This window comes from Crocuta crocuta, unplaced genomic scaffold, assembly GCF_008692635.1.
Source record: "Crocuta crocuta isolate KB4526 unplaced genomic scaffold, BGI_CrCroc_1.0 scaffold186, whole genome shotgun sequence".
Lineage (NCBI taxonomy): Eukaryota > Metazoa > Chordata > Mammalia > Carnivora > Hyaenidae > Crocuta > Crocuta crocuta.
In genome coordinates, this window is record NW_027551569.1 from 9,243,049 (window position 1) to 9,258,445 (window position 15,397).

A 15,397-nucleotide genomic window follows, 5' to 3' on the forward strand; every position below is an offset into this window, starting at 1 on the left:
ACATTACAATCACCTGGGAAGCTTTCAAAACCTCCCCCACATTCAAAGCTGCACCCCAGACAAATAAACCTGTCTCTGGGGGTGGGACTGTAGGCATCTGCATTTAAAAGTTTTTCCAAAGTGATTTCATTGTACAAGCAAGGTTCTAATAGTTTTAGCAAGGATAGAAAAAGACCATCATAGGGGCGCCTGGGTGGCTTAGTCGGTTAAGCGTCCGACTTTCGCTTAGGTCGTGATCTCGCGGTCCGTGGGTTCGAGACCCACGTCAGGCTCTGTGCTGACTGCCAGCTCAGAGCCTGGAGCCTATTTCAGAGTCTGTGACTCCCTCTCTCTCTGACGCTCCCCTGCTCACGCTGTCTCTCTCTCTCTCTCTCTCCTAGAAATAAAAAAATATATATATATAAAAAAAAGAAAAAGACCATCATCTACATACAGTAACAACATATGGGGAGAATGGGGAGAAAAACCTGGGGGCCATTAAATGAAGCAGGCACATTTAATTGTTTTCTATCTCATATACAGGAAAGAAGCCAAATCTTATTCTCCCATCTTTTTTTCTAAGCGATAGACACAATACTTAAAAGTGTATCAGTAGATTTATACCTACAAATTGGCAAAAAAATAAGTCTGAAAATACAGAGGGTCTGTGAAGACATAGGTAAACAGAGCATTTTCTGCACTGCTGGAGGGAGTGTCAGCAGATGCAGCCACTTCGGAAAGCACTTTCATGTTATCTTGTAACGCTGAGCAATCTCACATCCCGTGACACACCTGTGGCTACTGTTCCGCCTTGAGATCCACGCACAAGAGAGACCTCAGCACCCCCGCGCCAGAGAGCAGCCCTGGTCATAAAGCAAAAACTGGAAGCATCTTGAATGGCCAATGACAGGAGTGTGGACAGATCACAGTATACATTATACTATAACTTATGGATGAATTGCATTACACTCACAAAATACGACACAGCAGTTATAGCATGAATGAATCTCAGTAACACAAGGCTGAGTGAAAACCCAGTTTTTAGGAGACTGTATGAACCAGGGATGATAGCTCTTCATGAAGTTCCAAGACAGGCAAATTGAAACAATGTATCACTTATCATACATGTAGATAAAGATGGCTACAGTAAGGACAAATAACGTTCAGAATAGTGGTTATCTATGGTGGAAAAGAGATGGAGAGGCTTAGGAATGAAAGAATTACTGAGATTGACATAACAAATTATGTTCTGATTCTTGGATTAGACAATGTGCTCACAGGTCGTCACTATAAAAAGAAAGAAAACAGGGGCACCTGGGTGGCTCAGTCGGTTAAGCATCTGACTCTTGATTTCATCTCAGGTCATGATCTCACAGTTCATGAGATTGAACCCCACATCTGGCCCTGCTCTGACAGCACAGAGCCTACTCTGGATTCTTTGTCTCCCTCCTTCTCTACCACCACGTGCATGCACTCTCTGTCTCAAAAATAAATAAACATAAATAAAAATAAGTAAAATAAAATAAGGCCACTCATGGACAAGTTGGTGGTATGTCATGAACCAAGAATTAGGATTATTCTAATTCTGTACACCAGAGTTCAAAGAATGGAAGGAAAGTCTATAAGTAAAGACAACAGAACCCAGCACCAGTGAGAAGGAAGTTCAAGGGACTTTTGGTATTCTAATTAAAGTCAAATGCTAATAAGCTAGGATCATTCCAGCTCATAGGTTTTGCCTCCTTTTAGAAGCAAGGATCTCAAAGTTGTCCGGCCAAGGTACAGAACTGTCATCTCAGAGCATGGTGGCCCCTTCACCTTGCTGGCCAGAGGTGGCTCTGCTGACCCTAACTGAAAACTGTGAGGAAGGAAAAAGAAAAAGAAATCTCCAAAGTAATAGCAAAAACAGGAAAAAAAACCCACAGAATTCCAATTTCTAGTGTAAGGATTCCCAGTTTCTTAAGGGTTACAATCCTCATAATTCAACATGAAGTAAACAGTGATTTAATCTCTGACACAGCAGGAATCATTAAATGTGATGTCTAATATCTAACATTTACTGTTGTTTAGGGAGGGAAGAGTTATTCATTTCATGATCCCCTCACCCAAAAGATAATGGACAACAGTTATGGAAATTTTTATTCTCTTCTTCCCTCTATTCTTGTGAGGTAAAATTGATCTGAACCATTCTGTCTTATCTCAATTTCTTCCTTTTAAAACTAAGTGACAGGCTCAGTTCTTTTCCATTAGAAACTACAGAAAATATGTTTTGACTTTCAGGACGCATTTGAATACATAAGTGTAAGGTCAGCAATTCTGACAGGCAGCAGTCGGATAGAGGACAGATTTGTTTAGTATTTGAGTCAGCAGGTCTTTTTAAGATCAATTTCACGGAAGAATTTTGCAGAGAATATTTCTCCTACACAACAAGGGTCTTATTAGTTTGAAGACCATGTTCCAGTTTTGCCAAAAATAAATTCTTTAAACTCCTACTTTGTATGACATAAAATGAAAACAGAAAATTGGGTTTGCCTGCAGAATCATAATGACCCTTAGCAGTGGTTCTCAAACTTTGCTAGGCGTATAGATTTCCTGGAGACGGTGGTAAAACACTAATTCCGAAGTGTTCTTCCCCCTGTCCCAGAGCTACTGAACCAGAAACTGGGCGGTAAGACCAAGAAGATGCATTCTTTTTTTTTAACGTTTTATTTATTTTTGAGAGAGAGAGAGAGAGAGACAGCGTGAGCAGGGGAGGGTCAGAGAGAGAGAGAGAGATACAGAATCCGAAGACAGGGNTTCTTGAACCAATCGCTGCTTCTCGCTTTTTTGGGCGTGTTAACTCCCCGTGCGGGGGGCGCAGCCGAAGTTGGTTGCACTCTTCAACCCAGGCCAGTTCCAATCTCCAAATCCCAGTCCGCGCGCCCCGCTGAAGTTGCCTTAGACACAGCTTCCCAGGCAACCCCCTTGGGCGATTCCAGGCCCCCTGCCGAGCTCTGGGGGCGGAGTCAGAATCGCTGCTTCCTTCTCTGGGTCAGGCTGGCGCGCATGGGCGGGGGCTTGCCTGCCGGGTGCGCTGAGCCCGATTCCGCTGGAGTGAGGAAAACCGGGTCCCTCTATGGCTCGTCACCCGAAACACGAACTCACAGGCTAATAATCCAGTTTTTAGTTCTCTGCCTTCCCTCTGGAGTTCCAGCCAGCCAGGAGCGCGGACGCCCGGTGTCCGCGCGGCTCTTTCAGGGTCCCCAGCCGCCCGGGAGCTACAATGGCGGCAGGCGCGCCACCACTCTGAAGTCCTTCCTCAAGGAACCAGCACAAAGAAGCAGTTTGTGTGCTCAGCTCCCCCCAGGACCAGCTGGCGCGAGGGGACCTGGTGTGCAGGTATTTGGCAAGTACGGTCTTTCTATGCACCGAGCGGAGGTTTTTCTCCCCCGAGCGGAGGTTTTTCTGTTTCGGACTCTCTCCTTTTCCCCTCTCACTCCCCGTAGAGGGTAGAGGGGGATCGCCTCCCACCCTGGAGTCTCCGATCCCGGCCCGATTTTATCTTCCCCGGTTCGCACTCACGTTAGAAGGCTCTCTCAGTGGATTCTGCGTCTTTTTTCTCCCAATCTCTCAGGTTTTGTAAGGTTTCCAATGGCTTCAGATCTTTTCTGTGTGATGTATGGGCGCGAGTGCAAGTACGGAGCTCCTTACTTCTCCGCCATCTTGCCCTCTCTCCAGAAGATGCATTCTTAACAAGCACTCTGGGCCATTCTGATATAGGAGACCCCTGAACCACACTTGGTAGAAAATGCTTTTCTAATTACAATGAAAATCTGAACAAACATATACATTATGTCCTGAACATCAGGCACACGGAAGAAACCTATAGGGATCTGAAATTGCATCCACTTAACTGCATCAGTAAGTTTTAAAAGATACTCTGGTGGCCTCTAAGAATTAATGTACTTTGAAAAACATCTCTGCTTTCTTACCTAGAAAGCCTGATAACTTTTTAAAAGGTTTTATTTATTTACTTATTTTGAGAGAGAGAGAGAGAGCACGAGCCTGAGCGCACACACATGTGTGAGCAGGGGAAGAGCAGAAAGAGAGGGAGAAAGTGAATCCCAAGCAGGCTCCACATTTTCCCTGCAGAGCCCCTCACAGGGGTCGATCTCACAACCATAAGATCACAACCTGAGCCAAAACCCAGAGTTGGACACTTAACCAACGGAGCCCCTGATAACAATTTTTAAAGGACTAAACAAGTGCAACACTGAAGTGTTGAAGTAGTTTCAATCACTTGAAAATGCTACTTTCCTTGGCTCTCCTGATGTTTTCTTTTACATAAATCATTGCCAAATAATGGCATGTAAAAATCCTGTAAGAAAAATTCCTTGTGTGAGGGAATCTAGCTCCTTGAGATCATAATAGATTAAGACACCTAACCAGGTGCAGCTCAGATCACTAGTAAGCCATGTACAACATCTGACACACGTCCCTCCAGAGAGAGCCTCCTCATCACTGCGGACAGACCATGAGGAGTAATCATTCACTAAGTTAATTTGTCTGTATCGATTTCATGAGTGCATCGATTTCGATTCAGTACATTACGCTTAAAGGAGGTGGAGGTTGAGGATTAAAAAATGCTATCATATATGTTCATTCTGGTTGTCCATTAATACATTTCCTTAAAGGTTTTTGATAAAACAGCATATTACCATGTACTCTGGTAAATACCAAATGTGCTAAAAACATCTGTTGTCCAAAGATTGTAGTAAGAACACAATGCTGACGATTAAGAGGTATATACAGGAAGCTTTTTTTTTTTTTTAATAAAATGTGTTCTTCCAACCTAGATGTTGATTTCTCTTCCAACTCTCTGATGCTAGAAAAGGTTTTCCTGACGCTCAAAACACATCTTTCTCAGTCCCCTGGCTGCCTTCCCCCTTCCATTTGCATAGGACCTAACAGACCTCCTTCTGCTTCCTACCTGAGCTTCCATTACAGGAAATAAGCCATGCCACTAAAATTTCTGTACTGACTATGGGGGGCCTGGGTGGCTCAGTCAGTTAAGTGTTGGACTTCAGCTCAGATCCTGATCTCACAGTTCATGGGTTCGAACCCCATATTGGGCTCTGTGCTGACAGCTAAGAGCATGGAGCCTGCTTCAGATTCTGTGTCTCCCTCTCTCTCTGCCCTTCCCCTGTTCATGCTCTGTCTCTCTCTCTCAAAATTAAATTAAATTAAAATTTCTGTATTGACTACAACCAATAAAAGCAGGAAGGGCATTAGGGTTGGGTACAGAAGAATGAAGGTCAATAGAATCGTCTTTGGTTGAGTCACTGTTTTTCTAAGTTGGGAAAATCAGCAGTATTCTCAGGGACTTAGTGATAAGGACACAATTTACAGCTCACATACTAAAAATCATGACCCTATCTCCTGATACCTTTATCTCCAAGTTTTCAATTTTATGGAATTTTACCATGAGGAAATGTCACAGAAATAAAACTTCTCATTCTGTCTCCTAGAAAGTGACAGAAACCTATGATCAGAATAAATTGTCTGTACCTTTCCACTGACCCCAACCCCAAGAGCCCTGCCTTTCAAGACTTCTTTGGAGACATGGGCTTTTTAAAAAGTATTTGTTTTGTATATTGAATTAAGCCATTAATTGTTATTCTAATTTTTATGTGCTAACATTCTCTTACTTTATTCCTTAATTCTTTTCTAATAGCCTCTGCTTTTCCAAATAGAGGGATGGTTTTCCATGTGTAAAGATCCATGGTAGTAATTTCATGATGGGTTGTAACTTTCACCATTACAAAAGAGCTCCCCCAGGGGCGCCTGGGAGACTCAGTCGGTTAAGCATCGGACTTTGGGTCAGGTCATGATCTCACCACTTGTGGGTTCGAGCCCCACATTGGGCTCTGTGCTGACTGCTCAGAACCTGGAGCCTGCTTCAGAGTCTGTCTCCATCTCTCTCTGCCCCTCCACCACTTGTCCTCTCTCTCTCTCTCTTTCAAAAATAAACATTTAAAAAAAAGTTTTAGTAAAAAACCCAGAAAACAAAATATCCCCTCTTGTCAATCTAATGCTTTTTTCCTTGAACTTGTCCCAGGCTAATATTGCCAGCTCTGCATTCTTTTTCTGCTTGTACTTGCCTAGAATCGGTGCCTATCTATTCATTGTCAGACTTGGTGCCATTTTGTGCAGGTGCTTCTCATAAACAACATGGAGACAGAGTGTGCTGTGTTTGCATTGGAGATTCTGTCTTCTAATAGAGAAATATAATGAAGTTTTGCAGTGTAACTGCTTATCACAGTTTCTTATCGATCATATGTTCAGCTTTTTTTAATTTCAAAAGATACACATGGATCTTTTTTAAAAAATAGAAATTAGGGGCGCCTGGGTGGCTCAGTCGGTCAAATGTCTGACGTCAGCTCGGGTCATCATGATCTCGCAGTTCGTGAGTTTAAGCCCCATGTCGGGCTTTGTGCTAACAACTCAGAAACTGGAGACTGCCTGGGATTCTATGTCTCCCTCTCTCTCTGCCCCTTGCCTGCTCACACTCCATCTCTCTCTCCCTTTCTCTCTCTCTCTTCCCCCCCTCAAAAATAAACATTAAAAAATTTTTAAATAGAAATTAAAGACACAAGAGAAAAGTGTAAGCTTGCCTTGCTCCCACACACCTCTAAAAACTTGAAGCAATTTATATTGATCCCCTACTTTGGGAGGAAAAGATTTTAGGATACACTGTCTCCTTTCCCTTTTGTCTCCATATATATAACATTTTATTGGTACATAATTATGTGTGCCTAAGTCTCTAGTCCTCTTTTTTAACAGGATTAAAGAGTACCATTCAAGGGCGCCTGGGTGGCTCAGTCAGTTGGGTGTCCGACTTCAGCTCAGGTCATGATCTCACGGTTCGTGGGTTTGAGCCCCGCGTTGGGCTCTGTGCTGATAGCCAGCTCAGAGCCTGAAGACTGTTTCGGATTCTGTGTCTCCCCCTCTCTCTCTCTGACCCTCTCCTGCTCACACTGTCTCTCTCTCTCTGTCAGAAAGAAATAAAACATTAAAAAAAAAAAGTACCATTCAACCACTATTATGAAGTAGGAGAAAATGTATGCCCTTATACTTTACTGCACTGTCTAGCCTCTTCTAATTCCTTACATTTTTTTCACCTTGACCGTAGGTTCACAATGTCAAGCTTTACAGCATTTCCATTTTGTTCAGTAAATGTAATCTACCTTTCATGCATTACATATAGGTTAATTCTGAAAATTGAAAGCTAATAGAATGTTTCTAATATTTCGATTAGGTAAATATTCTTATCCAGTGCAGATCCAGATAGTGAGACCAGATCGGGCAAAGGAGATACAAGTCTTTATCACTATACCAGTTTCAAGTATCAGGTTCAAATGTATTCTTCTTTCTTATACAGAATCGCTCAGAATTCTGTCACATGCTAGTTTACTTTATAGTTGAATGGGATTTCCTTTACAAATTTTTGTTTTCCCAAGAATTTCTAATTCTTTCCTCTTGTTGACAGAATTAACATGTCTTTACTCCAAAGTCAGATGATGATCAGTTTTACACAGGCCTACTGTTTAGATTCGTGTGTGTGTGTTTGTGTGTGTGTGTGTGACTTGTTTGTGTGTTTATTTGGCTTGTTACATTTTCTTTTTTTATATATAAATTTTTTTAATGTTTACTTATTTTTTTTGAGAGAAAGAGAAACAGAGAGTGCAAGCAGGGGAGGGGAAGAGAGAGAGGGAGACACAGAATTCAAAGCAGACTCCAAGCTCTGAGCTGTCAGCACAGAGCATGACGCAGGGCTCGAACTTACCAACTGTGAGATCATGACCTGAGCTGAAGCTGAATGCTTAACCAACTGAGCCACCTAGGCACCTCTGTTGTTACATTTTCTTTCTTTTTTTTTTTTTTTATCATAGCATTGTTTATTATGAAGAAAATTTTATGATAAATTACAGTAAGATGCTCTGGTCTAACGAAATTAGGTTATTACAAGCTTTTTAAAACATGGAAATAAAGTGTCTTAAAGGATAACACCTTTTTCATATGTGAACAAATGTATCTGTAGGCTAGTAGTAACATATATATTTTTTCTTAAATTAGCTGAACTCTTGAGATGCTAAGATAACTAAACATTGAAGATATTTTTATTTGGTTTAAGTGAGGTTCCCCTAATGTTTAAAAGACAGCACCCTATTTATAGAGGTAGAGAAAGGGTTCTTATTCAGTTTTCTGGTTTGCACAGACCATATCTCTAAGCCAGAGGGTAGTCTGAGAGCCAGATATGAAACAAAGAACAACATTCTTCTTCTTGGAAGGGATGACACTCTTTTTATTTTTATTTTTTTATTTCTAGGAGAGAGAGAGACATACAGCGTGAGCAGGGGAGGATCAGAGAGAGAGGGAGACACAGACTCTGAAACAGGCTCCAGGCTCTGAGCTGGCAGTCAGCACAGAGCCCGACGTGGGGCTCGAACCCATGAACCGTGAGATCATGCCCTAAGCGAAAGTCGGACGCTTAACTGACTAAGCCACCCAGGCGCCCCAGGATGACACTCTTTTCACAGGGAGAAGCATTACTTGTTTCTGATAATTCATACCCATTGGGTTTATAATGGTTAATTTTTCCCAGATTTGAGAAATACCTGTGTTCAGTGTCTAAGGAACACCTTTACTCATTTCTGAGTTTCAACTTTTCTATATTTTCCTAGATAATTTAAATAAGTTATATAGGGCTGTACCAGATGTCATTTTATTTATTTATTTTTTAATAGTTTATTGTCAAGTTGGTTTCCATATAACACCCAGTGCTCATCCCCACAAGTGCCCTCCTCCATGCCCATCACACCCCTTCCCCTCCCCTCCACCCCATCTGCCCTCAGTTTGTTCTCGGTGCTTGTTACATTTTCTTACATTGCTCTTTTGATGCAGAAAATCTTCACAATACATTGGAGAGAACTATCCACGGCAGGTAAAATCGGCACTCCTTTCCTGCCCAAAAAGCAGGGATCGGTCACCAGAAGGTTTCCCTCTCAGGGCTTCAAGAGCAGAAACTCATCAGCGAATGGGGCAGATGAGTGCAGAGGGCAGAGCTCAGAGACAAAGCTCTAATTATGTTTAGTTGTGACCACCAAGGGGGCTCCAGTGTTGTAGCCAGCCCCTCAGTGCGGGCTGCTGGGGTGCCAAGTCCAGTCCCGCCTGTTTGCTTCCGGCTCCCTGGCCCTGACTCCCCACTCCCTTGCTTCCTGCTGTTAGAGAAGCCGCAAGCATAAAGGTAGGCATCGTAAGAGACCTCACATTTTGTGAAGGTTTTCCAATATCCTAACCTGTGGTTTGAAGCCCCGCCTTCATTTTGAACCTCACGCCCTTCTTAAAAGAGGAAATCTGGGGCCAGTGGAGCAGGCAACACTTCTGTGTTCCAAAAGGTGGCAGTTTCCGGGGCGCCTGGGTGGCTTAGTCGGTTAAGCGTCCGGCTTTCGCTTAGGTCATGATCTCGCGGTTCGTGGGTTCGAGCCCCGCGTCAGGCTCTGTGCTGACTGCCAACTCAGAGCCTGGAGCCTGTTTCAGTCTGTGACTCCCTCTCTCTCTGACCCTCCCCTGCTCACGCTCTCTCTCTCCTAGAAATAAATTTAAAAAAAAAAAAAGGTGGCAGTTTCCAAATTAATAATCCTTCAACTTGCCGTGTCCCATTTCCATATTTCTCCTGCTCTTCCAGTACCTCTTTCCTCAGGCGTTTTCAAAGGTTTTGTTGGGGAAATGACTCTACTTCTTTTTTTTTTTAATTTTTTAAATTTATTTCTGAGAGAGAGAGACAGCATGAGCAGGGGAGGGTCAGAGAGAGAGGGAGACACAGAATCCGAAACAGGCTTCAGGCTCTGAGCTGGCAGCACCGGGCCCGACATGGGGCTCGAACCCGCAAACCGTGAGATCATGACCTGAGCCGAAGTCAGACGTTTAACCAACTGAGCCACCCAGGCGACCCGCTTCTACTTCTTTCTAAAGGTGAATCAGGAAGGCAAGAGTTAAAACCTTTTCTCTGTCTTAGAATTAGAACTACCACCAACAAACGCACACTTAGAAAAACATTTTTCACTCTAAATCTTTTTTTTTTTTTTACTCTCTACTTTCCAATGGAGAAAATAAAATCCTAGCTTACTATTGTGGCCATAATTTCAAATCTCTGGGAATTAACTGGGTGCAATTATTTACAAATCATCATCATAATCAAAGTAGCATTAGTCCCTCAATCTTCAATGAATAGGGAGCCTAGAATGCATAGAACTTGTGAGGCAGATGGAGTTGGACCTTATCTCTGGGTGGTGGGATTATAGGTTTTCAGTTAATTGGGTTTTTTCTTTTTTGCTCCTCTCTATTTTTCTTAAAAAGAATTCTACAATTGCCATGTATTGTGGGTGAAATTAAAAAGTTGAACAAAACAGGAATGTTGATGGTTTTGTCTGTTATTTTAGACTTGGAGTAAACAATTTTATATCTCTATTTTTCTGCTTCGGAGGGGAAAAGAAAAGTCTGCAATAAGGGAAAAGCATAACAAAGGGCAGTCCACATCGAGAGCAGGCTAACCTAGAATTACCTGTGAGAGCCACTCAGGAGAGCCCTGATTGCCCAAAAACTTGCAAATACTTGACGGAAAGTGGTATGACCATAAATCCCTATTCTGATTCAGAAGAAAAATCAGCCCAGAAGAGTCCCCCATTTCTTACTGCTGCATGATTTCTCTCTTTCTGTTACCCTGTAAGGGGAGACAGAAGAAGCAAGGTGCCCAGGAAAACAGGTGCTTTCCACTAAAAAGGGCAGTCATGTGCACTCCCATTTGCCAGAGCTGTGATACCTGGTGCAGTGGGTTAAGAGCCTCACAAAATCAGATGATCCTAGGATAGACTAAGAAAAAAATCTGTGGTTCTCAAGCTTGATGGAAAACCAAGGTTAAAGTGCCATTTGGCAATTCTGTTAAGGTGAAAACATTTAAAGATGGGTAATGAGGGGCGCCTGGGTGACTCAGTTGGTTAAGCGTCCGACTTCGTCTCAGGTCATGATCTCATAGTTCATGGGTTTAAGCCCCGTGTCGGGCTCTGTGCTGACATCCAGCTCAGAGCCTGGAGCCTGTTTCAGATTCTATATCTCCCTCTCTCTCTGAACCTCCCCTGCTCATGCTGTCTCTCTCTCTCTCAGAAATAAAAAAAAAAAAAACATTAAAAAAATTTTTAAAAGATGGGAAATGATAATTTACCTATCATGTACCCTATGACACAGGTATGATCTGATCTGAAAAACCCGAGTCCACATTCTCTCCAGTTCAGTTTGCTTTGTCTGGAAGAGCTGTTCAGCCAGGCACCATGTTGACAGAGTAACTTAACATTGGCCTGATGCGAATGAGCTAACGTCCCTGTCTGAAGTTTGCAAACCCAGACCATGATGGAAAGGCAAAGGTCAAATATCACATTTGGAAGAAGCCTATTAATCACTGTCACTGCCACATCTGTTAGGCATTATCTTGAGTAACCCCAGACCCACGGTCCTATAGGAAATGAATCTTTCTCTACTCTGTGCCTCAGTCTGTATTTACCTCTCCTTTGCCTCATTCCCACAGTGGTCACTTGACTGGCTAACTAACCTGATAAAGTATGTCTGTGTGATGGAGTTAATCAATGTCAGTGGCCAGAATAGGACTTATTACAAGCTCCACTGATTCATTGCTTGACCTTCAGTGTCTTCATGTGTAAAAGGGGGTGATACCTCTCAAGTTTATTGTGAGGATTAAACAAAATAAGGTACTTAAAGCCCCTAGCACAGGACCAGACACACAGGAAGTCCTCACTAAATAAGAGCCATGCTTGTTGATTCCATTACCCTCTCCAGAAACAACACAACTTAAACAGGGACTACTATGGTTTAACAATATAAAGCAGCGAGCAGGAAATTCCACATTCTATAGTTGGCCAGAGTAGAATATTTCTGGAGCAGCCACAGCTCTTGGTGTGCATCTGCCTACTCAGATCACTACCAGAGGTGACATTCTGTGTGGAAAGCACCTATGGTAAAGAAAATGGGGATTTACTATTTGAGCATTAGTCCTGGTGCATATTTCAGTCTGTGGATCATTTAACAAAATCAGAGGACCATAAGACCAGGCAAATAAAGGTGTTAGTACACAGAGTCAGTTTTTTATTATTTGTTACTGTTATAAGGCCATGAGTTGTTCAATATGGCTGAAAATGAGTATAATTTCAACTGAGAGAGATAAATTTCTTGCCATGTCTGAACTCAAAGAGCCCTTTCCTAGGTGGTATTTATCCTAGAATCCCCCCGTAAACCACCAGTAAATCCTGAAATGATGATGATATCTGAAAAGCATCATCATTTAAGGATATTTCTAATGTCATTATAAATCCTTTGAGTAGGTGATAAGAAAAAGAGGTAGAAAGAAGGATGAAGGAGAAAGAAGTAGCTATACACACACACACACACATACTATACCATACATTGGAGCCTTTCAATCCCCTCTTCTACATCAAGCAAAATAAATTACTTACTTGAAAAATTAAAACACTTTAGGGTGCCTGGGTGGCTCAGTCAGTTAAGTATCTGACCTCAGCGCAGGTGATAAGCTCACAGTCCATGAATTTGAGCCCCGCACTGGGCTCTGTGCTGACAGCTTAGAGCCTGGAGCCTGCTTCAGATTCTGTGTCTCCTTCTCTCTCTGCCCCTCCCCTACTCTCTCTCTCTCTCAAAAATAATAAATATTAAACAATTTTTTAAAATTTAAAAATTAAAAAAAAAACACTTAGTTTTGGGTCCTAGACTACCTAAGTGATATCTTCATCACAAGTCAACAAATGCTAAATAATTAGATAATTATTTTAGAAATAAGTGTTTTAGGTTGCCAAATATAAGGTTAAAAATAGATACTGGACATTGGAATTTTTTTTTTAAATATTTTATTTATTTCTAGGAGAGAGAGAGAGAGACAGCGTGAGCAGGGGAGGGTCAGAGAGAGAGGGAGTCACAGACTCTGAAACAGGCTCCAGGCTCTGAGCTGGCAGTCAGCACAGAGCCCGACGCAGGGCTCGAACCCATGAACCACGAGATCATGACCTAAGCGAAAGTCGGACGCTTAACCGACTAAGCCACCCAGGAGACCCTGGACATTGGAATTTTAAAAGCAATTAAAATAGACTAGAATGAGAGATATGTACATGTGTCAAGTCCAAAAGTGAGATGTCAACTTTATAGCCATGGTCAGATATGAAAAACAAATTTCAAGGAGTAAATATTCCCTAACACTAGCCTGGGAATTTAAGGGGGGAAAAAAAAGATACACTCAGGGAAAAGTACTGGCTATAACACTTTGACCTCCATAACCAAGAATTCATAATATCGGGGCGCCTGGATGGCTCAGTTGGTTAAGCGTCCAACTTCGGCTCAGGTCATGATCACACGGTTCGTGCGTTCGAGCCCCGCGTCGGGCTCTGTGCTGACAGCTAGCTCAGAGCCTGGAGCCTGATTCGGATTCTGTGTCTCCCTCTCCCTCTGACCCTCCCCTGCTTATGCTGTCTCTATCTCTCTCTCAAAAATAAATAAAACATTTAAAAAATTTTTTAAAAAAAATAAAGAATGCATAATGTCAGCGAAACTCTGGAGCACAAAAGGAGAGACCAAAGACTTCCAAGAACTCCACTACCACCTAACTCTTAGAGAAAGAGTTTAAGTTCCCCAGACACACACATCACACATTCTAAGATATACCCTAGAACCACAGACACCATAGATCAAAAGAGTAGAATTGGCTTTCATTCTTAGAGCAGCAAGACCTTTGAGAACACGTCAAGGTACTACTCGACTCTGGTGTGAGCCTCCTCTGCTAACCTGCTTCTAATTTGGCTTCTACTCATCTAGTCTTTCTCAACTCAAGCTATATGACCCTGTTAAAACATAAATGTAGGTGATGCCAAGAAACTATGGATATATAATAGCTGTCAGCCCTGTGATAGTGCAAAGTTATCAAAGGTCAATCAGAGAGAGTAGAGTAGAAGCCAAAGAAATCCTGAAATAGTGAATGGGAAGGCAAAGATTCTACAAGTAAGCACAACATAAAACATAGAATAAGAGAAAAAGAGGATGTAAGCAGGGAGAGAGTCTCTATTTGAGAGAAGAAGTAATTCCAGAACGACCATGAGTAGTGCCTCTTGGAGTTGGACAATATGGCAGCCTTGAATGGAATCCATAAGAGTGAAAGAAGAGACTCCCGGTCTGCTTTAAGAGAAAATCTAGAGGCTAAGATGTACACAGCCAGGCAGATAAGACTTGGTGAGAACAAATTTTCTAGAGTCAGAGCCTAGAATATACCAGCTTGGCCATGTACACCAGGTTCCATCCTAAGAAGTTTTATCTTTGGCCTTCCTGCACACACCCCTGTTCCCTCCATTGGCAGTTTCTCCAGTGTGCAGGTGTGTCACACTTCCATGTCTTTGTGCAGGTAGCATTCCCCATCCAGGCTGAATTTCCTTCACTGAGGTCCTGGATTTCTTTCAATTCAGTCCATAAGTTTTCTCCTAACGAAAGACCATCCTTACCTCCTTCACTCATACCAAACTAATACGCCATTCTTTGGGTGCCTCTGGTATACACTTCACTACAGCATCTTTTGCAAATGCCTATCTCTCTCTGTATACACAATCATGAACTATCTGATGGTCTAATTCATCTCTATGTCCCATGGCCCCAGTACAATGGACTGTCAAATGATAGGCATTTGACAATTTATTTTTTTAATTTATATCCAAGTAAGTTAGCATATGGTGCAACAATGATTTCAGGGGTAGATTCCTTAATGCCCCTTCCCCATTTAGCCCATCCCCCCTCCTACAACCTCGCCAGTAACCCTCTGTCTGTTCTCCATATTTATGAGTCTCTTAGGTTTTGTCCCCCTCCCTGTTTTTATATTATTTTTGCTTCCTGTCTCTTAATTTCATCTGTTTTGTATCTTAAAGTCCTCATATGAGTGAAGTCGTATGATATTTGACAATTTATTTTTTTAACTTTATTTATTTTGAGAGAGAGAGAAAGCACAAGAAGGGGGAGGGGCAGAGAAAGAGAATCCCAAGCAGGCACTGAGAGCTGTCAGAGCAAAACCCTATGTGGGGCTTGAACTCATGAACCCTGAAATCATGACCTAAGCCAAAATCAAGAGTTGGACGCTTAACTGACTGAGCTACCCAGGCTCCTGGCATTTGATGATTTATTGAGATCTACAGTGTTCTGGCACTGTTGTAGCCTCTGGAGAGGCAGTGTGAATAAGACAAAGTTCTTGTCTTATAGAGCAATAAACATACCCATAAATAGCATGAAGGAGTGATAAACACCATGAAGAGAAATAAAGCCAGGTAAGGAG

At 42.3% G+C, this 15,397-nt stretch overlaps 1 protein-coding gene across 5 annotated transcripts in view; it reads right to left on the reverse strand.

Annotated features, from left to right (window-relative positions):
• The window catches only part of RGS6 (regulator of G protein signaling 6), a 594,402-nt gene that overhangs the window by 441,981 nt on the left and 137,024 nt on the right, over nt 1-15,397 (reverse strand). The window lies entirely within an intron of this gene.